Below are 22494 nucleotides of genomic sequence, written 5' to 3' on the forward strand. Positions count from 1 at the left end.
GTGGTCCCTGCACAGCTGCAACACGAACTTGGACAGGTCACGCCGCTTCCTCCTCCATGCTCTCAGGCCGTTGGTCCTGTGACAGTGTGCGACTCTGCCTCCTCATCCTCCACCGTGTCCTCAGCCTCCAATGCCCAGACAAGTCTCAGTGCCCCTTCAGCATACCATGTATGTAGGGCACGGCGGAGTCACGCTGTTCTTCACACGGTTTGTCTTAGCTAACAGAGTAACACAGGGGAGGAACTGCTAAAAGTAATTCGTAAAGAAATCGGAACATGGCTTACTCCACAAAACTGGAAATGGGGACCATAGTGACTGACAATAGGAAGAACATCTTGTCTGCACTGCATCTGGGAAGGCTGAGCCATGCAACCTGTTTGGCACACGTGTTCAATCTGGTTGTCAAGCGGTTCCTGAAGTGTTCACCCCATTTGCAAAACATCCTATAATGGGAAGGAAACTTTGCATGCACATTAGCCACTCGTACACCGCAAAGCACACCCTCCTTGAGCAGCGTCAGAACGGTATCCCCCAACATAGTCTGATTTGCGACATTGCCAAACATTGAAATTCCACCCTCCATATGTTGGACCGACTATACGACCAGAGAAAAGCCATCACCGATTTCTTGATGATCCAAGCGGATAGGGGGCCTCCCCTGTGTAACTTTAATGTCAACCAGTGGCAGCTGATACGTGACACCTGCTGTTTGCTCAGGCCCTTTGAGGAAGCCACATTATTAATAAATCGCCAGGATTACGGGATGAACGACGTCATTCCACTGCTTCATTTCTTACAACACGTGTTGGAAACAATGGCTGTTCAGGGCAATGGAGACCTGGCATCTACATCTCACGGCCACATGAGCCTTGTGGGGGCTGAACTGGAGGAAGAGGAGGAGGAGAAGGAGGGGCACAGTGGAGCACAGTTTAGGTTTCGCCAAATAGGTGGCTTTTCTAGTAATCTGACAGGAGAGGAGGAGCAGGAGCAGCCAGAGGAGCTAGAGGGTTATGAGGAAGGCGAGACAAAGGACCCAGACACACCGTGGCAGTATGCAGTGGAGATGGACGCAGGGAGTCCCTCCGAGTGACTTGCGTAGTGACAGCCGAATTGTCACCATTCAGCAGCAGGATGACTTCTGGCTCTCCACCTTATTGGACCCTCGCTACTGACACAAAATGGGGACCTTTTTCACACCCACTGAGAGGGAGGACAAACTGGCCTACTACAGAGACATCCTACGTAGTCAGTTGGCCGATGCCGATCGGCGCCATCATCCATCCTCTCGCAGGTCTGACTCGGGGGGCCCTCTGCGCTCACCTTCCACTGCCATGGCTGCTGGGGAGGGGTGGGGTGGCAGGAGCAGTACCAGCTCCATCAGCAGCAGCCTGAGTCTACAGTCGCTGATGAGTACCTTTCTTCACCCGCATAGTGAAGCAACTGACCATGCCAACAAATCCTGAAGATCTGCTGGACCTCTGGGCAGCCAGCTTGATTTGTGGACACAACTAGCAGAGTTTGCCCTGGAAAAGTTGTCCTGCCCGGCCAGTAGTGTGCTATTAGAGCGGGTGTTTAGTGCGGCGGAGGCCAAAGTCACCCCAAGGAGAACTCGTCTATCCACGAAAAATTTAAGAGACTGACCTTTGTGAAGATGAATCAGGCATGGATCAGCAAGGATTTCCACCCACCAATGCCTGATGAATCAGAGTAGATTGACCATGGTGCCACACCAACAATTCACAAATATGGATAGTGCCAAACAGATTAAAGGCACTGCTCCCCAGTTACAAACATTCCTGGGTAATGTTTCACCCACCTTCGTGACCGGGTACTGGTATTGCCACCCACCACACCCACCATCAGCGGGTCACTTTCAAGACTCCTTATGCTGCTGCTGCCACCTACAGGCTGTCTCATTCAGCCACTATATCATCTCCTCATGCTTCAGACAACTCCAGGCTGTGCCATTCAGACACTATATGGTCTCCTTATGATTCAGCCAACTCCAGGCTGTGTTATTCAGCCACTATATGGTCTCCTAATGCTTCAGTAAACTCCAGGCTGTGCCATTCAGCAACTATGTGGTTTCCTCATGCTTCACCACCTCCAGGCTTTGCCATTCCGCCACTATATGGTCTCCTCATGCTTCAGCCACCTCCAAACTGTACCATTCAGACACTATATGGTCTTCTCATGCTGCAGCAAACTCCAGGCTGTCCCATTCAGCCATTATATGGTCTCCTCCTCAGGGGTCAGATCGGAAGACTTTGGGGGCCATTCAACTGGCCCACGACGGCCAATCCACTTTCCAGGAAACTGTTCATCTAGGAATGCTCGGACCTGACACCCATAATGTGGTGGTGCACCATCTTTCTGGAAAAACTCAGGGAACGTGCCAGCTTCAGTGCATAAAGAGGGAAACACATCATCATGTAGCTACTGGAAGCCTGTGCTAGCATTTCTCCTGCGGTGTTGCTATCAGTGTGTGAAGAGTGGGAGAAGAGGGTTGCATTGACAATCCAACACAATGGGCAGCACATTGGACACATTTTATAAGTGGTTAGAAACTTGTAAATAACTCATGAAAGAATAAAGTTACGTTAAAACCAAGCACATCATTGTTTTTCTTGTGAAATTCCCAATAAGTTTGATGTGTCACATGACCCTCTTCCTATTGCAAAAACAAAAGTTGGATTCAAAATGTCCGACTTCAAAATGGCTGCCATGGTCACCACCCATCTTGAAAAGTTTCCCCCCTCACATATACTAATGTGCCACAAACAGGAAGTTAATATCACCAACCATTCCCATTTTATTAAGGTGTATCCATATAAATGGCCCACCCTGTAGAGGTTCCATTTAAACCCTTGGGGTTATTTTTTTGTGGCTTATATCACCTCTGCATGTGCTATTGGGCCGATAAGGAGTAGTGTGCTCATGATTTAGCCAACCCCAGGATGTGCCATTCAGACACTATATGGTCTCCTCATGCTTCAGCCACCTCCAGGCTGTGTCATTCATACACAATATGGTCTCCTCATGCTGCCACAATTTCCAGGCTGTGCCATTCAGCCACTATATGTTTTACTCATGCTGCCGCCAACTCCAGGCTGTGCCATTCAGCCACTATATGGTCTCCTCATGCTTCAGCCAACTCCAGGCTGTGCCTTTCAGCCACTTTATAGTCTCCTCATGTCTCAGCCTCCTCCAGGCTGTGCCATTCAGACACTATATGGTCTCCTTATGCTGCCACAAACTCCAGGCTGTGCCATTCAGACACTATATGTTCTACTTATGCTGCCGCTAACTCCAGGCTGTGCCACTCAGCCACTATTTTTTCTCCTCATGCTTCAGCCAACTCTAGGCTATGCCATTCAGACACTGTATTGTCTGCTCATGGGGCACCACCTCCAGTCTGTGCCATTCAGCCACTATATGGTCTCCTCATGCATCAGCCAACTCCAGGCTGTGCCATTCAGCCACTATTTGGTCTCCTCATGCTTCAGCCACCTCCACACTGCGCCATTCAGACACTATATGGTCTCCTCATGCTTCACCACCTCCAGGCTTTGCCATTCAGCCACTATATGGTCTCCTCATGCATCAGCCAGCTCCAGGCTGTGCCATTCAGCCACTATTTGGTCTCATCATGCTTCAGCCACCTCCAAACTGTGCCATTCAGACACTATATGGTCTCCTCATCCTGCAGGAAACTCCAGGCTGTGCCATTCAGCCATTATATGGTCTCCTCATGCTTCAGCCACCTCTAGGCTGTGCCATTCAGACACTATATGGTCTCCTCATACTGATGCCACCTCCAGGCTCTGTTATTGTGCTTCCATGTGACATGTGACTCCTTGTTAGATTTGATCCTTTGTAATCACACGCTGGGGCAAGGGACACCTGGGAGTGTAATCTTAAATTTCAATTTCAAAATCTTAAATTTCAATTTTAAAATTCATGTTTTAATCTTAGGGATTGTGAAGCCCAATTGTCTACTCATGCTGCCAACAGCTCCAGGCTGTACCACTCAGCACCATATGGTTTGCTGATGCTGCTGGGCCTGGCACATTACCAATAAATATTTTATTGTAGCACTAGCTACCATAAATCTTCAATTTCAATTTTAAAATTAATCTTTGTATCTTAAGGATTGTGAAGCCCTATTGTCTACTCATGCTGCTGCCTGCTCCAGGCTGTGTCATTGTGCCACCATATGGTCTCCTTATGCTGTTGGCACCTTAAATTAAACTTTTACAATTTTAATATATCTAAAATCTTCAATTTAAAATTTCAAAAATATCTTTAATCTTCTCTATTGGGAGGCTCTTGTTACGCCGAGCGCTCCGGGTCCCTGCTCCTCCCCGGAGCGCTCGCGGCGTCCTCCTCTCTGCAGTGCCCCGGTCAGACCCGCTGACCGGGAGCGCTGCACTGACACTGCCGATGGGGATGCGATTCGCCTAGCGGGACGCGCCCGCTCGCGGATCGCATCCCAATCCACTTACCTGTCCCGGTCCGCGGCTGTCACGTCCTGGCGCGCGCGGCTCCGCTCTCTAGGGCGCACGCGCCAGCTCTCTAAGATTTAAAGGGCCAGTGCACCACTAATTGGTGCCTGGCCCAATCTGTGTAATTAGCTCCCACCTGCTCCACGCCTTTATAACCTCACTTCCCCTTCCCAGCATTGCCGGATCTTGTTGCCCTTGTGCCTAGTGAAAGCATTTCCTGTGATTGCCTTACCAGTGTTTCCAGACCTTCTGCCGTTACCATTGACTACGAACCTTGCCGCCTGCCCTGACCTTCTGCTACGTCTGACCTCGCCTCTGTCTAGTCCTCCTGTCCCATGCCTTCTCAGCAGTCAGCGAGGTTGAGCCGTTACCGGTGGATACGACCTGGTTGCTATCGCCGCAGCAAGACCATCCGGCTTTGCGGCGGGCTCTGGTGAATACCAGTAGCAACTTAGAAACGGTCCACCGGTACAGTCCACGCCAATCCCTCGCTGACACAGAGGATCCACATCCAGCCTGCCGAATCCTAACAGCTCTATGGTCTCGTCAGGCTTTTGCCACCTCCAGAATGGGTCGTTCTGCTACTATATGGTCACCTTGTGCAGCCGCCAATTCCAGGCTGTGTCATTCTGCTAGATTATGGTCTCCTCGTGCTGCTGCCACCTCTAGGCTCTGTCATTGTGCTGCCATGTGACTCCTTGTTAGATTGGGTTTTGTGCTCATACAGTATTAGTTCAAAGTAAACACCGTGACATTAAACTTGGGAATCTAATATAAATCTTAAATTTAAAAAAATCGTTTTAATCTTTTCAAGACTGAGGCTCTATGATCACCTACATCATTTTACCAGTGGAATTATTACAAGAATCCAATGAAACAGCTTGGAGTGATAACAATGAACCACAACTGATTAAATGAAACATTCACACTTTCATAGTCTGGGGGATGCTGAGAGGCAGAGGCTGGAACAGGTGGTATCTCGCCTGGCAGAAGACCGCCAGCTCGATGCTCACCAGAATGGGTACTCCAAAAATGTTAATATATTCAAATTGAATTAAATTAAATGAAAATTACATTAAAAATCTCTTTATTCTCTTCAATTTTGACATCATATGGTCCAACTTTGACGCTCTGTAGCAGTGATTCTAATAGCTATGCCTGTAGTCTGCATGTCATACTGAATAACAGTATTATTTCATAAACATAGCACACTCCCTATGTGTGTTAGGACAAGGCAAAGTGCTCTACACCCCTAGTGAGGCTCTCTGTAAGCCAGAAATAGCCATATTTAATAGCTATTTACCGTGAATAAATTAGGTCCGAAACAAATTTTTTCTGAAAGTTCGGCGAATCGGCCAAATCTGATTTTTCTAAAGTTCGCTCATCTCTAGACACAACATTGCACTCTGTTATAAAGGCTGTGCACTCACTTCTTTACATTGTAGCAGAGAGTCATTTCTTCAGTGTTGTCACATCAAAAGATAGAGTAAAGTATTTACATATTGTGTGAGGGGTGGACTCACTGATGTGAAATACTGTATGTACTCCCCATTATTTGTGCAGTGGCAATATATTGTGCTATTGTCACATTAACTGATCCCTTAGATGTTTATGACTTACCATGTGTATTTGACTATGCAATGAAAGATGATAATCCTTCATTAGAATCCCTTGCATGTCTTACATAGCTTAAAGTCATTATTTAGACATTGCAAAATATGTAATGGCCGATTCCAAGTGTCTAATAATATCAGGCTGAATAATTACTCTGTGACCCTAGAAGATAGCCTTAAAGGGGTACTCTGGTGGAAAACATTTTTTTTTTATTAACTGGTGCCAGAAAGTTAAACAGATTTGTAAATGACTTCTATTAAAAAATGTTTACCCTTCCAGTACTTTTTAGCAGCTGTATGCTACAGAGGAAATTCTTTTCTTTTTGAATTTCTTTTTTGTCTTGTCCACAGTGCTCTCTGGATACCTATGCTGGAAAGGATAGTTCCTGACACGGACAGAGGTGTCAGCAGAGAGCACTGTGGACAAGACAAAAAAGAAATTCAAATAGTAAAGAATTTCCTGGAAGGATAAAGATTTTTTAATAGAAGTCATTTACAAATCTGTTTAACTTTCTGGCACCAGTTGATTTAAAAAAAATAAAAAAAGTTTTATACCGGATTATAAAGTGCTGCTATCAAAGGAAGTAAGAAAATGTATGCCGTACCGCACAATTAGTGGTTTCCTGGGACTCTTCCTTGATGGCCTAATCTTAGGATAAACCATTAATCCTATCGGTTGTGGGTCTGACACCCAGTATTCCCTTGCATATCACAAGTTAGATGTATTGCCAAATATGTTTACAACTCTGTCATAAATGTGACAAGAAATCTACCTGCCCCCCCCCCCCCCCCCCCCCCCCCATTAGTAGTACCAGGGGCGAACTGACCGGCCGGTCCGTTTGGATGTGGTCCGAGGGCCCGGTCGGGTAAAGGGCCCGCTGCTGATGGGGATCCAGGACACTTGTCCCGGATACCCAGACAGAAAAGCGCTGCCTTTCAGGTCCGGCAATGAAATCTCGCCTATGAGCTGCAGGATGCTGCACTCCAGTTCTAGCCCCCGGGCCCAAGTCCTATCCCCCGGTCCCAAGTTCTATCAGCTGGGGCAGGGATGCTGCCTCTTTAAAACAGCAATGCTTTCTGGGACAGAAGTACCATGCGCAGGTCTGATCTAAATCTGTCATGTGCGATACTGTCTGCTGAGCCTGTGTATCTAAATCTGTCATTTGCAATACTTTCTGCTAAGCCTATGTATCTAAATTAGTAACGTGTGATACTGTCTGCTGAGCCTATGTGTCTAAATCTGTCATGTGCAATACTTTCTGCTAAGCCTATGTATCTAAATCTGTCATGTGTGATACTGTCTGCTGATACTGTGTATCTAATCCTATCATGTGTCATACTACTGCTGAGCTCGGGGCTGGACTGGCCATTAAGCGATAGAGGCCATGTGAGATAGGTCACAATAAGGGGCCCAGAGCGGAGGAAGAGGGAGCAGAGGAGTCAGAAGAGTTTAGGGTATGATGGGGTCAGAGGAGTCTGGAGGAGGACACAGTCATCTCGGGACAGAGGGGTCTAGAGGAGGACACAGTGGTCTCGGGACAGAGGGGTCTGGAGGAGGACAAAGTGGCCTGGGGGGATAGAGAGGTCTGAAGGAGGATTTAGGAGTCTGGGGGAAAAGGGGTCTGGAGAAGGATTTAGGGGTGCAGGGGATAGATGGGTCTGTAAGGGATATATTTAGGGGGCACAGTATCTGGCAGGGTTATAATGATTATTGTCTTCTTATGGAGGATGATGATCTGTGAACAAAGTGACTAACCTATGATGTGCTTGTGTCAGACTCTGCAGAGAAGATGCAGCTGGAAGAAGTCCTGGCGTCTGGACCAGATAAAAAAGAAAAGAAAAGACAACAGTGAAGATGCCAGGTCACTGATATCATTGTATAGTCTGTCTGATTGTCCCATCAGCTTGAGTCTATTGTAAGTTGTGCAGGGATGATGGGTGATAATGTACTCCAACCTGTGGCTCTGCAGCTATTACAAAACTAGTTGAGTTGTAAGGCCAGGCAGGCACACTGGGTTGGCACATTCCTTTGTAGTGGACACTATTATGTTTTAAGGGTCTCTTGAATGGTACAGCAATGTACTGAGCACACAGTCTATGTACTATTATACTATGTCATGGCACACAATGTGTGGCACTTGTATACCCTAGTGGCACAGTGTGGGACATTATTATATCCTGGCAGCACAGTGTGTGACATTATTGTAACACTCATGTTTGAGGAGACAGGATGGTGGATGTTGATCCGCTGGACCTGTGTGGCAGATGACTCGGACCGTACCAGGGAGCGGAGTCTAAGGTGCCGCTGGTTTTCACCAGAGCCCACCGCAAAGTGGGATGGACTTGCTGCGGGAGGTGGCACCCAGGTCGCTACCACTGGTACGGCTCGACCACACAGGCGGCTGAGGAGATGAAAGGCACAGGAGGGATAAGGCAGCTCGTAGTCAGGATAGCAGAAGGTCATGGCAGGCGGCATGGTTGCGTAGTCAGGATGTAGCAGGAGGTCAGTAGGCAGGCGGCAGAGAAGTAAGGTCGGGTCACAAAGTGAAGGATCAGATACACGGCAAGGCAGAAACAGGAATGCTTTCTCTCAGGCTCAAGGCAACAACGATCTGGCAGAGGAGTGAGGAGGGTAGAAGAATATATAAATGAGCTACAGGTGAATCACACTAATGAGCGCACTGGCCCTTTAAATCTTAAAGCTCCGGCACACACGCCCTAGGGGACGGGGACACGCGCGCCAGAGCAGTGAGGCAGAGGCTGGGGCAGGAGAAGCACCAGGTGGGTGACAGACTGGGGCTCGCATGCGGTGCGTCCTGCGATGCGAGTCCCAGCCCCGCCAGCAGCAGCAGGTAACGGGACCATGCGTTCACGGCCAGCATGTGCAGCCGGAGCGCATAATGTAACAATCATTATATCCACAATAGGTGGAGGTCGGCACTTCCCTAGTTGGGTGGTGCACGTGGAGGGATCAGGCCCAGAACATAGTAGAGAAGTAATCTCAGCAATCACCATATGTTCAAGGATATGCAATAAACTACATTGAATATATGGTAAGTGCTGGAATTACTTCTCTACTATTATTATATCCATGTAGGACAGTGTGGGGCACTGTTAAAACCTGGTGGCACAGTGTGCAGCATTGTTAAATCCTGGTGGCATATAGAGTATGTAGCATTTTATAATTGCCCTCCCCCCCACCCCTTCTTTTGTGCTAGGGATGTTAGGGACCCGCTACGTCCAGGTGGCCGTAACAAGGCTTGGGGTACTTTATGATTAGAGATGAGTGAACTTTTCCAAAATTTTCAAAAAGCATGAGGAGACCCCAGGGCTTCACAGTCCCCAAGAAATAAACACAAGAATTTTTTGAATGTAAAATGAAGATTTTGGATAGCAAGTGCTACCTACCATAACAACATTTTTATTCCCACACCCAGGCCCAGCAGTGGTATCAGTAAACCATAAATTGCCTGAGTTGGCTGAAGCATAAGAGACCCCAGGGCTTCACAATCCCCAAGAAAAAATACAAGAATTTGGGAAATTTAAAATTAAGATTTTGGATAGATACTGCTACCTACCATAACAACATTTGTATTCCCAGACCCAGGCCCAGCAGCAGTATCAGTAAACCATATACTGCCTGAATGACACAGCCTGGAGTTGGTGAAGCATGAGGAGACCCCAGGGATTCACAATCCCCAAGAAAAAATACAAGCATTTTGGAAATTTAAAATGAAGATTTTGGATAGCTAGTGCTACCATAACAACATTTTCAGTCCCAGACCCAGACCCAGCAGCAGTATCTGTAAACCATATATTGCCTGAATGACACAGCCTGGAGTTGGCTAAAGCATGAGGAGACCATTGAAATATATGTTTTTTTTAATTTAAATTTAAGATTTTGACATTTAAATGAATGATTTTGAAATTGAACTTTTAACTCCCAAGTTTTAGTGTCCCAAACCCCGGCATGTGGGTACAAAGGGCCAAATCTAACAAGCCCTCACAGGGCTCATGTGGCCGTGAGATGTAGGCGCAATGTCTCCATTGCCCTGACCAGCCATTGTTTCCAACAATTTTCACCAAGGAAAACCATGTAAAGAACAGCGTGACGCTGCCGTGCCCTGCACACATGAAATGCTGAAGGGCCACTGAAACTTGTCCGGGCAGTGGAGGCTGAGGACACGGTGGAAGATGAGGAGGCAGAGTCCCACACTGTCACAGGACCAACGGGCTGACAGTGGAGCAGGAAGCAGCATGAGTACACAAGAGGGGTTCACAACCCCTAAAATTAAAAGGTGAATGTTGAAATCTCTATTGAAGATGCATGTTAGGTAGTGCTACCATCCAAAAATGTAAGGCCCAAGCCCAGAAGCATCAGAAAGCCAAGTAGTTCCTGAAAGACACAGTCAGGAAAAGGCATCAGCAGTACACAAGAGGATTTCATAACCCCTAAGATTGAAAGATCAATGTTGAAATCTCAATTAAGCATGTATGTAAGCTAGTGCTAGACATCCAAAAATTTAAGGCCCAAGCCCTGAAGTATCAGTAAGCCAAGTAGTTCCTGAAAGACACAGGAGCAGGCATCAGCAGTACCCAAGAGTGTTTCATAACCCCTTCCATTGAAAGATCAATGTTGAAATTTCTATTAAGCATGTATTTAGCTAGTGCTAAACATCCAAAAATGTAAGGCCCAAGCCCAGAAGCATCAATAAGCCAAGTAATGAACGACTTAAAGCCTACTGGAACTGAGGAACTTCAAAATGGTAAATCTACCACCTGGAATAGTCAGTCAATTCCAACAGCCGGTGGTCAGTATCCACAGTTCCCTGTTTCTGCTAGTCCATGGCAATATTCCTTTTATTACTGGTCTGGTATAAACATGGCAAAAATGCTGGGAGAGTAACTCAAGTATAGTCACATATTTCCTACAATACACAGTCAATATATGGAGACCATATAGTGGCTGAATGACACAGCCTGGAGGTTGCTGAAACATGAGGAGACCATATAGTTTCTGAATGGCACAGCCTGGAGTTGGCGGCAGATGAGGAGACAATAGGGACTCACAATCTCTCAGAATAAAAGATAAATTTTGAAATTTCCATTGAAGTTGTTTGGTACCTAGTGCTACCATACACATATATAGGTAATATCCTAGGCCCAGCAGCATCACTAAACCATGAAGTTGCTGAATGACACAGACAGGAGCAGTCTGCAGCAGGAGTGCACAAGAGGGATTCATAACCCATAAGATTGAAAGATCAATGTTGAAATCTCAATTCAGCATGTATGTAAGCTAGTGCAAACATCCAAGAATATAAGGCCCAAGCCCAGCAGCATCACTAAGCCAAGTAGTTCCTGAAACACACAGCCTGGAGCAGGCATCATCATGAGTTTACAAGAGGGCTTCACAACCCCTAAGATTATGTAATGTTGAAATCTGTATAGAAGATGTATGTTAGCTAGTGCTAACACATCAAAATATTTTAGTCACAGGCCCAGCAGCATCACTAAACCATATAGTTGCTTAAACACACAGCCTAGAGCAGGCAACAGGATGCGTACATAAGAGGGCTTCACAACCCCTAACATTAAAAGATCAATGTTGAAATTGTAATATCCAAGACAGTCCCAGCAGCATCAGAAATCAATATATTGGCGGAATGACAAAGCCGGGAGGTCGGGAAAGCATAAGGAGCCCATATAGTGTTTGAATGGTACAGCTCTGAGTTGGCCGAAGCATGAGGAGACCATATAGTGGCTGAATGGCACAGCCTGGAGTTGGCAGAAGCATATGGAGACAAAATAGTGGCTGAATGAAACAGCCTGGAGATGGTAGCAGCAGCATCAGGAGTCCTGAAAGTGACCCGGTGACAGAGTGGTGCGGTGGGTGGGAATACCAGTACCCAGTGATGAAGGTGGCTGGAATGTTTGTAACTGGGGAGCAGTGCCTTAAATCTGTTTGGCACTATCCATATTTGTGCAGTGTTGGTGTAGCACCATGGTCAATCTACTCGGATGCATCTGGCATTGGTGGGTGGAAATCCTGGCTGATCATTGCCTGATTCATCTTCACAAAGGTCAGTCTCTTCACATTTTTCGTGGACAGACGAGTTCTCCTTGGGGTGACTATTGCCCCCTCCCCACTAAACACCCGCTCTGATGCCACACTACTGGCCAGGCAGGGCAGCTATTCCAGGGCATACTCTGAAAGTTGCGGCCACAAATCAAGTTTAGCTGCCCAGAAGTCCAGTGGATCTTCAAGTTGTGTTGGCATGGTCATGTCAAGGTATGCCACCACCTGCTGGTCCATGTCTACATGCTGCTGATGAGTTGCTTCACTATGCGGGTGAAGAAAGGTACTCATCAGCGACTGTAGACTCAGGCTGCTGCTGATGGAGCTGGTACTGTTCCTGCCACCCCACCCCTCCCCAGCAGCCATGGCAGTGGAAGGTGAGCGCAGAGGGCCCCCCGAGTAAGACCTGCTAGTGGATGGACGATGGCAGCAATAGGCATCAGCCAACTGACTATGTAGGATCTCTCTGTAGTAGGTCAGTTTGTCCTCCCTCTCAGTGGGTGTAAAAAAGGCACCCATTTTGTGCCGGTAGCAAGGGTCCAATAAGGTGGAGAGCCAGAAGTCATTGTGGTAGCCCTTGGGGGGTGTATGGTAGTGGTGGTATGGTATCGGTATATGAGGGGTTAATATTAACCCTATAGTTCGTGATGCCAGGGGAGGGCTGGTATGCTGAGGTAATGCTCCAGCCTTTCGCCGCCCTTCCCAGTAACGATAGGTGCATGAAATGACTGAAGGTCCACAACGAGATTGAACTTGAACTTGAACAACTTTACTTAAGTGCTTGCGATACATCCAAGGCACAATAACAGTCTCATACAAACAGTCATTATATCGCTCAGTGACTGACAGTTGTTGCAGACCTTGAGCTATTTAGAAAGTCTCTGAATTTAGGGTAGATATTTGCAGATCCGTCCGGATTTAGGGGTTGTATTAGGTCCGGTGATGCTTCAGAGTGTCTGGGGATTGATACACTCTCTATTCTGAATTACTCAGCCGTTGCCGCAAGGCTCGGGCCTAACTCACTGCGATAGTTGCTGCGCAGATCCTTCTCGTTTGACAGCCCAGGAACAAGAGAGAGAAAACATGGCTGCTGCTCCCTTATATGGGCAGGGGGCGGGTGAATCCGATTCGTCCGAACATCTGTCATTCACCATTACACAGAGTAATGGGATTGCATACGTTACCTGGCCTCCAAAGGTCCTTAAGCAGAATACCATAGAGTTTACCTAGTCACGTAACCCGCATGTCCTGCAACGCTATGGAACCGGTAATTAACCATTTATTTACAAATATTACTATATTTACATCACCCTTACATAAATTACTAGGCTATTAGTTGGAATAGAGGCGACAAGGGGTAGGCTACACAACAGGGATCCCTACGTCCTAGGGACTCTGGCTATGGGGACCCACACATACATAGGTACCGTATAAGATGCGGTATCGGGACACCACAAACCCCCTTACTTAAGATAAGTCGGCCTCGACGTCTGTCCCCTTAGACAGAGGGACTAGGACTAGAACAGGATGCTATAGAACAGGATGATCTGTTCTTTTGCTATACATCCTAAATAGATTAAACACATTTACATTCTTTTGATACCTTTCCTAGTATCTGGATTAGTCAATTAGAAATCTATCTAGACATTTAATGTTATCTAGACATTCAATACTATCTAGACATTTAATGAAGCTATCTATCCTTTAGTTTCTAGCTTCCTATACAACTTTATCAAACTTATTATACATTTGAAGCTTACTAGACAATTAGGCAGCTTTCTGACATGTAGTTGCTAGCTCCTAAGACACTTTATTAGCTCTCTATACATTTTTATGAGGCTAAACTGAACATTAGTACATACTTCTATACATAAGGCTAACTAGACATTAGTATAGCTTTCTATACAGTTAGCTTCAAGCTGACTAGGCATTTGTATTATCTCACACATTCTATTTGCCAACAATAAGTTACCTGTTAGTTAGTACACGAAAGGTATACTGGCTATCCGGAAGCTAGGTCACAGTGAGGGTGGCTGTTAGGGTCTATCGGCTACACGCTACTTATCCCTAGAGCACTTTCAAAACAACCTATTAGGTTATTCTTAGAATTACGTGTTTATTTTTGTATTTGCAAGAGCACCTACTGGCCAGGCAGAGCATCTCACACACGCAATGAATAAAGAAAAGAAGAAGTGTACCTAACAGTGGGAGGAATTGGGTATCAATATGCTACAATTCCTAAGTGTTTTGTTTAAGTGAGATATTTATTTAGATTTATGTACTAGAAAAATTTGAAGTAGTACATTTAAGTGAGTAATCTAGGGTACTGAAAAGTGATTGGCAGAGTATTGATGTGGGTTATCATAGGTACTATGTGTGCAGGTACTAAATGTGAGTCCTGGTACCTTATGGGTAGCTTGCCCTGCATAGTCCTTTGAGACCGCCGCAACACCACCTCCGAGTCATCAGGAGTTCCTTCACTTGAGGATTCTTCAAGAACTTCAGTCCCCGAGGGACCAGCTGGAGGGCTGGAAACGAAAGCAACATCTTCGGTTGAACTGAGGGGTTCTCTTAAGACAGATGTAGTAGTGGCCTCAATATCTGTAGCAGTCACTGGAGCAGGACTGATGTTAGGTGTAGCAACCAATGGTGGTTGACAGGGGGCAACAGCTACTGGCAACTGACTGGGTTGTGCGACCAGTGTCGGCTGACTGGATGGAGCTGGGAACGGTATGCCCCAATACATGGTGGGCTGCTGAGATGGGAACAAAGGAACGTCCATAGTGGGATGAATTCCCTCTCCTGGCACATATTCTCTCATTGGTCTTGGTGGAGGTGGAGTAGAAGTAGCAGGAGGATCAGAAGGAGAAGGAGGAGATGGGCCAAGCATATCTTCTTTCAGGCACACTTTTATCCTATTCCGGTGAACCACTTGTGGCTCGAACCCGTCTTTTTGTATCTCGTACACGTCCATTTCAGGATAAGGAACCGCAGTAATGGTGTATGGCTCCGTTTCTCACAGGGAGTCCAATTTATGGGTTCTAGGAAATTTTCTGAGCCACACTTTATCTCCAAGCTGCAAGGGCTGAGCCGATGCAGGTCGATTATAATCTTTCTGCTGGCGTTCATGAACTTCACCCATTTTCGTCTCAACGATGTCCTTGGCTTCCTCAATTCTTCATCAATGCTCTGACACCCAACCTTGGGAAGCCTGAGGAGAATTGTTGAAAGGGGCCTGTAGCCCGAAGGTTCGATCCTTTGGCAATTGGCCGTGTCGGTCCATCATCAAGTAAAAGGGTGTGTACCCTGTAGAGCAGTGAACAGTGTTGTTGTAAATTTCCAGGAGTTCAGGCAACAGCTGAGCCCCCCCTTTCGTGCTTCGAGACAGAGGCTGCTCTGAGCATCTGGATGAACACTTGATTGATCCTCTCGCAGAGCTCATTCCCTTGGGGATGGTAGGCCGTTGTCCGGAGCTTCTTGCAATCATGCAACCGGCAAAGTTCCTGGAACAACTGGGCTTCAAAGGCGGTCCCCCGATCCGTGAGGACCGATTCGGGAACCCCGGAGGTTGGATCCAATGTAGATAGAAGAGTTGAGCAGCAGTCTTGGCAGTAAGATCCTTGACAGGGACCACGACCACCCACTTGGAGTAATGATCCACCATTGTTAGAGCATGACAATAGCCGGATCGAGTGGGAGCCAGCTTCACGTGGTCCAAGGCAACAATTTGATTCGGTCTTTCTGTACAGATGGGATGCAAAGGGGCTCTTGCGTCCCTCCGGGGGTGCTTTATCACGTTGCACACGGAGCACTCGGCACACCATTTCTCGATGTCTCCCCGCATCCCAATCCGGTAAAATCTCCTTCTGACGGTGATCTCCGTCTTATGGACCCCGAAGTGTCCGGACTGATCATGATATGCATTCAGAACCATGGCTGCATCCCTCCTGGGAACCACAATCTGGTGTATGCGGTCTCCTGAGACTGGGTCCAGGGAATTTCGGTAGACCAAACCCTTTTGCAGGAACAGGCGATTTCTCTGCCGCCACAGCCGCTTCAATTCAAAGTCTCCGTGGGCCTTGCGCACCCGAGTAGGCACTTTTTTGGTGAGGCAATAGTCGAGGAGGTCCCCGATAACTCTGCTTTCATCCTGAAGTGTCTTCCAGGGGGACAGATCTTCAGAGACTTTGGGAGATTCAGGTCCGTCACCTGCCTGGGCAGTTAGTGCATTCTGGCTCACGAACCTTCGGTAGAAGGGAGGCATTTCTACATCTTCCCACACATCTTCAGTAGGAGGTGCTTCTCCCGAGGCCATACGAGAAAGTACATCCGCATTAACATTGGTTTTTCCGCTGCGGTACATAATGTTGAAATCATAGTTGGCCAATCGAGAGGCCCAACGCTGTTCAAGAGCTCCCAACTTAGCAGTGTTCAAATGGGCCAAGGGGTTGTTATCAGTGTAGACCGTGAAGGGAGTAGCAGCCAGATAGTCTTTAAACTTTTCAGTAATAGCCCAAACCAGGGCTAGGAGCTCCAGCTTGAAGGAGCTATAGTTAGCATCATTCTTCTCAGCACCTTGAAGATGCCGGCTGGCATAGGCAATCACCCTCTCCTTGCCATCTTGCACTTGAGATAAGACCGCCCCCAGACCTTCAAAGCTAGCGTCTGTGTATAAACGGAACGACAGGCTGTAGTCAGGATACACCAATATGGGGGGTTCTGTGAGGAGATACTTCAGGGCTCGAAAGGCATCTTCTTGTTCTTCGGCCCACTGGATGGGAAGCCTCCCATTATAATTATCCCTGGCAGTCCCTCTCAGTAATGCGGTCAAGGGTCCAGCAATTTGAGCAAAATGGGGGAGGAAACACCAGGAGTATCCAGCAAACCCCAGGAAACTTCGGACGTCTCGCACCGCCCTGGGTGTAGGCCACTCTTTCACAGCACTCACTTTGTCTGGATCAGGCTGGACTCCTTGAGCACTGACGACATGTCCTAGGCAGTGCACTTGTGGCTTTAGCAAGTGACATTTGGAAGGTTTAACCTTGAGTCCATGTCGGATAAGGACTTGGAAAACTTCTTTCAGGTGATCCAGGTGTTCCTGATATGTTCGAGAATAGACTATGACGTCATCTAAATACAACAAAACACTATGGAAGTTAAGGTGCCCTAAGCATCGCTCCATTAGGCGTTGGAAAGTAGCTGGTGCATTGCACAGTCCAAATGGCATACTTTTAAACTCGAAGAGACCCATGGGGGTCACAAATGCGGTCTTCTCTCTGTCCTCTTCTGCCATTGGCACCTGCCAGTAGCCGCTCGTCAGATCCAGTGTGGAAAAGTAGGCGGCAGACCACAACGCAGTCAAGGATTCTTCGATGCGTGGGAGAGGATAGGCATCCTTATGAGTTATGTTGTTCAATTTCCGGTAATCCACACAAAAGCGGATAGTTCCATCTTTTTTCTTCACCAGGACCAAAGGTGCAGCCCACGGACTCTGGCTTTCCTGGATGACATTGGCCTCTTTCATCTCCACGAGCATTTTCTTTATGGTCTGATACATCCCAGGAGCCACAGGACGATGTCTCTCTTTAATGGGTGGATTATCTCAGGTGAGAATCCTATGTTTGATCATGGTGGTCCTGCCAAAGTCTGTGGGGAATTTGCTTAAAGCTTCTTGATGTTTCTTAGCCACCTGGATGACTCCTTCCACCTGTTGGGGGTATCTTCGTCTCCTATCTGCATTTGGTTCCACCAAGGTGCCGCAGGATTCTGGTCAGGTCCTCGTTGGACCACCTGTGACTTCGAGACTACACCTCGGACGTCTAGATGGTGTAGAGTAGCCACTGGGGTATACTTGGGTAGTTGGACCGCAACTTGAGAGAGATTAATAAGTCTCACTGGGACCTTCCCATTCTGTACGGTTACCAGGCTTCTAGCAGCTCGCACCAAGGGACAATCTTCCAGTAGAAAGGGTTCCAAGAGCGCTTGGTAATCTTGATTTTTCACACCAAATAACTGTCTCTGTCTGTGGCTGTAGACTAACGGCTCGGATATCTTGAATCCTTATTCGACAGATTTCTCCTTGATGATTTATGAACTTCTGTTCTGCTTGGAGGATTTTGAGGTGGTGTTGTGCAAGTGAGGGAGAGAGGCATGCAGTGCACATACAATATCATCAAAACAGTGCCTCATAATATTCATGCCTAAAATGAAATCAGCTGCCCCCTCATCCCTAACATTTGTGACAATCACCCCCTGTCTTCCTAACACATGTTTTCCCACCTGCACCGTGGGCTCCCAGTAACCATGCCTGGGTACTGGTTTCCCGTTCCCTGCAATTTCTCTGAACTCCGCTTCCTGAGGGTCACACAACCTTTCTGGGCCCCAGTACTTATAGAAAACCCCCTGTGGAATAGTGGATACCTGAGACCCTGTATCTATCAGAGCTTGTAACCGGACACCCTCAATCATCACCTGTACATAAGGACAAGAAGCTACATACATAGACAGTCCCTTCTTGTCGCTGGTTGATTCTGGACCTTCAACCTCTACTCCTGAGGTGCAGTCCTCGACCCCAGGGGACGCCCGTTTAAAGCCCAGCATTGGCTCTTCCAGTGTCCATTCTTGTTACAATAGCTACAGACAGGTCTCTGACTTCCAGGTGGTCTCACAGGAGGGATACTAGATGGAGCAACAGGGCGAGGATCAGCCTTCTTAGGTGGTGGTGTTGCAGATCATGAAGGATTTGGTCGTACCACCATTTCTTTAAAGGTCTTGGCTAACTGTTCAATGTCCTGTTTAATGTCTTGTAAGTCAGCTGTCCAAGGACTAGAAGAAGGTGTTGGTGGGGCAGATAGAGAAGGGACAGGCGGCTTTGGAGCGAGCCCCGGAGATTCAGTAGCGGGGACACTAATCTCTTCTGTCTGAGGTCCCGACTCTATTTCTTTAACCGTGAGTCTCTTGAAAGCTGGGAAAGCCATGTCGGGATTTTGCACGGCCAGCATTATAAGTTGGGCCTTGTCCCATTTGTTCTATAAAACGGTCCATCAGTACTCGATTGCCCTGATCGGGCGGGATGCCGTCCAACTTCTGTACCGCCTCTAATGCGCTCTGCAAAGCCACTGCATATGCTCGGAGGGTCTCACCTGGCTTCTGGCGTCGTTCATAGAGTACCTCCGAGGGAGAATGAGAGTCAAACACTTGAGAAAGTCCTTCAAAAATCTGTCCCACTGTGGCCTTATCAGCCGCTGGCCAGGTGCGAAGTTCTTCCAAGGCGGGTCCCTGGAGTTGTCCCAGAAGCAGCTGTACCTGTTGATGAGGGGGAAGAGGCTGTAGAATTTTTCTGTAAAGTCTCTTAATGTAAAAGGGTCACCATTGTAGGTGGGAAGCACAGGATTCCCCAAAAAGACAGGTACAGCAACTGTGGCTCCCAACACATAGGGAGAGACTGAAGGCGGACTGGTTGGGTCCTGTTCCGCCTGTGCTGGAGGTCTTGCTGGCATCACAGGCAGAGCACGTCCTTGTGAGGTCGAGAGCGTTGGTGAAGACGGCAACATTCTTCTGGCTTGGGGTGGAGACCCCATTGGTGGGGCCACTGAAGCATCGCCCCCTTGTTGTTCAGGCGGGGACTAAGGGGCTGCAGGTTCTGACATTTCTGTATTTGGTATCTTTAAAAAGATCTTGGATTCCTAGATCCCAAAGAAATACGCAGTTGTTCTTTAATCTGGAACTTGAGAGCGTAGATTTCAAATTTGAGAGCGGTGACCTTAAACTCAACAGCCTTTAATTGGAATTTGAGTGCGTTGATCGGCAGCTGAAGCGACTCTATGCAGGACTTCAATTCGGCAATCTGATGTCTCAGTGTCCCGTACTGTTCTGGTTCCTCACAGCTTCCAGCCCGTTGTCACACTCTGCGCCTTTTCCCGCCCTGAGCTGTCTCTCTTTGTTGGTTTCTGGCACTAGGCTCCGACAAAATGGCCACGGCGGCACCGAGAGCTTCGGTGGGGGGGGTCTCTGGATCACGTGTGCCGGGATGTCCCGCACTAACTTGTAGCTCCGCTGTACTGTTCGCTTCCCCCCTTACTTTACATGCGCACTTCCTCCACACAGCACCGTGTGCGCAACCCCTTACTCCGGAGTATAAATCACAGTACATTAATAAAGTTCACTTCTTAGGGGGGAGTACACTTTCACTAGTGGCAATAGCAGGCACACACCCGAATCCTGTTTGTGACGCCAAAAAGACTTTGTGGTAGCCCTTGGGTGGTGTATGGTGGGGTGGTATGGTATCGGTATATGAGGGGTTAATGTTAACCCTATAGTTCATGACGCCAGGCTGAGGGCTGGTATGCTGAGGTAATGCTCCGGCCCATCGCCGCCCTTCCCAGTAACGATAGGTGCATAAAATGACTGAAGGTCCACAAGGAGATTGAACTTGAACTTGAACAACTTTACTTAAGTGCTTGCGATACATCCATACAGTCTCATACAAACAGTCCTTATATCACTCAGTGACTGACAGTTGTTGCGGACCTTGAGCAATTTAGAAAGTCTCTGAATTTATGGTAGATATTTGCAGATCCGTCAGGATTTAGGGGTTATATTAGGTCCGGTGATGCTGCAGAGTGTCTGGGGATTGATACACTCTCTATTCTGAATTACTCAGCCGTTGCCGTAAGGCTCGGGCCTAACTCACTGCGATAGTTGCTGCGCAGATCCTTCTCGTTTGACAGCCCAGGAACAAGAGAGAGAAAACATGGCCACCGCTCCCTTATATGGGCAAGGGGCGGGGTGAATCCGATTGATCCGAACATCTGTCATTCACCATTACACAGAGTAATGGGATTGCATACATGACCGGGCCTTCAAAGGTCCTCAAGCAGAATACCATAGAGTTTACCTAGTCACGTGACCTGCAGGTCCTGCAATGCTATGGAACCGGTAATTAACCATTTATTTACATATATTACTATATTTACATCACCCTTACATAAATTATTAGGCTATTAGTTGGAATAGAGGCGACAAGGGGTAGGCTACACAACAGGGATCCCTACGTCCTAGGTACTCTGGCTATTGGGACCCACACATACATAGGTACCGTATAAGATGCGGTACCTGGATACCACATCATCCTGCTGCCGAATGATGACAATTCGGCTGTGCCATTTGTGCAAGTGACTCGGAGGGACTCCCTGCCTCCATCTCCACTGCATACTCCACTCTGTCTTGCCTTCTTCATAACCCTCTAGCTCCTCTAGTTCATCATGCTCCTCCTCTCCTGTCAGATGACTAGAAACACCGCCCATCTCATCAAACTTAAACTGTGCTCCACTGTGCCCCTCCTCCTTCTCCTCCAGTTCAGCCCCCACATGGCTCATTTGGCCGTGAGATGTAGGCGCAACGTCTCCAGTGCCCTGACCAGCCATTGTTTCCAACACTTGTTGTAGGATATGAAGCAGTGGATCGACGTCATTCATCCCATAATCCTGGCGACTTATGTATAATGTGGCTTCCTCAAAGGGCCTGAGCAAACGGCAGGCGTCACGTATGAGCTGCCACTGGTTCACATTGAAGTTACACACGAGATTACCCCTATCCGCTTGAATCATCAAGAAATCGGAGATGGCTTTTCTCTGTTCGCACAGTCGGTCCAACATTTGCAAGGTGGAATTCCAACATGTGGCAACATCACAAATCAAACTATGTTGGGGGATACCATTCTGATGCTGCAGCTCAAGAAGGGTGTGGTTTGCAGTGTACGAGTGGCTGATGTACATGCAAAGTTTCCTTCCCATTCTTAGGATGTCTTGCAAATGGGGGGAACACTTCCGTAACTGCTTGACAACCAGATTTAACAGCTCCAGACGTCGGCGCTGCCGTGCACTTTGCTACACACCGACAGGCTCAAGGACTGGCCCACCTTCTCTTCCACAAAATTGTGCAGGGCTGGTACTGCCTTCTTCGCAAAGAAATGACGGCTTGGTACTCTCCACCTCGGCTCGGCAAAAGCCATCAGTTCTCTGAAATGTGCAGAGTCCACCACTTGAAAAGGGAGGGACTGCAGCACCAGCAACTTGGACAGGAGCACATTCATCTTCTGCGCCATTGGATGAGTGGGCGCATACTGTTGTCTCTTGGACATGGCTTCGCGGATGGATTGTTGGCGGAATGGCTGACTAAAAGTCGGAGAAGCAGGAGCATCTGGAGCTACAGAACGAGGGTATGACACAGCTCCCTTCGGCTGAGGTGGTGGAGCCTTGGCTGGCTGAAGGAGGGAGCGGTGTGCCACTGGGTGATG

Source organism: Hyla sarda, chromosome 8 (genome assembly GCF_029499605.1).
Source record: "Hyla sarda isolate aHylSar1 chromosome 8, aHylSar1.hap1, whole genome shotgun sequence".
NCBI classification, from domain to species: Eukaryota; Metazoa; Chordata; class Amphibia; order Anura; family Hylidae; genus Hyla; species Hyla sarda.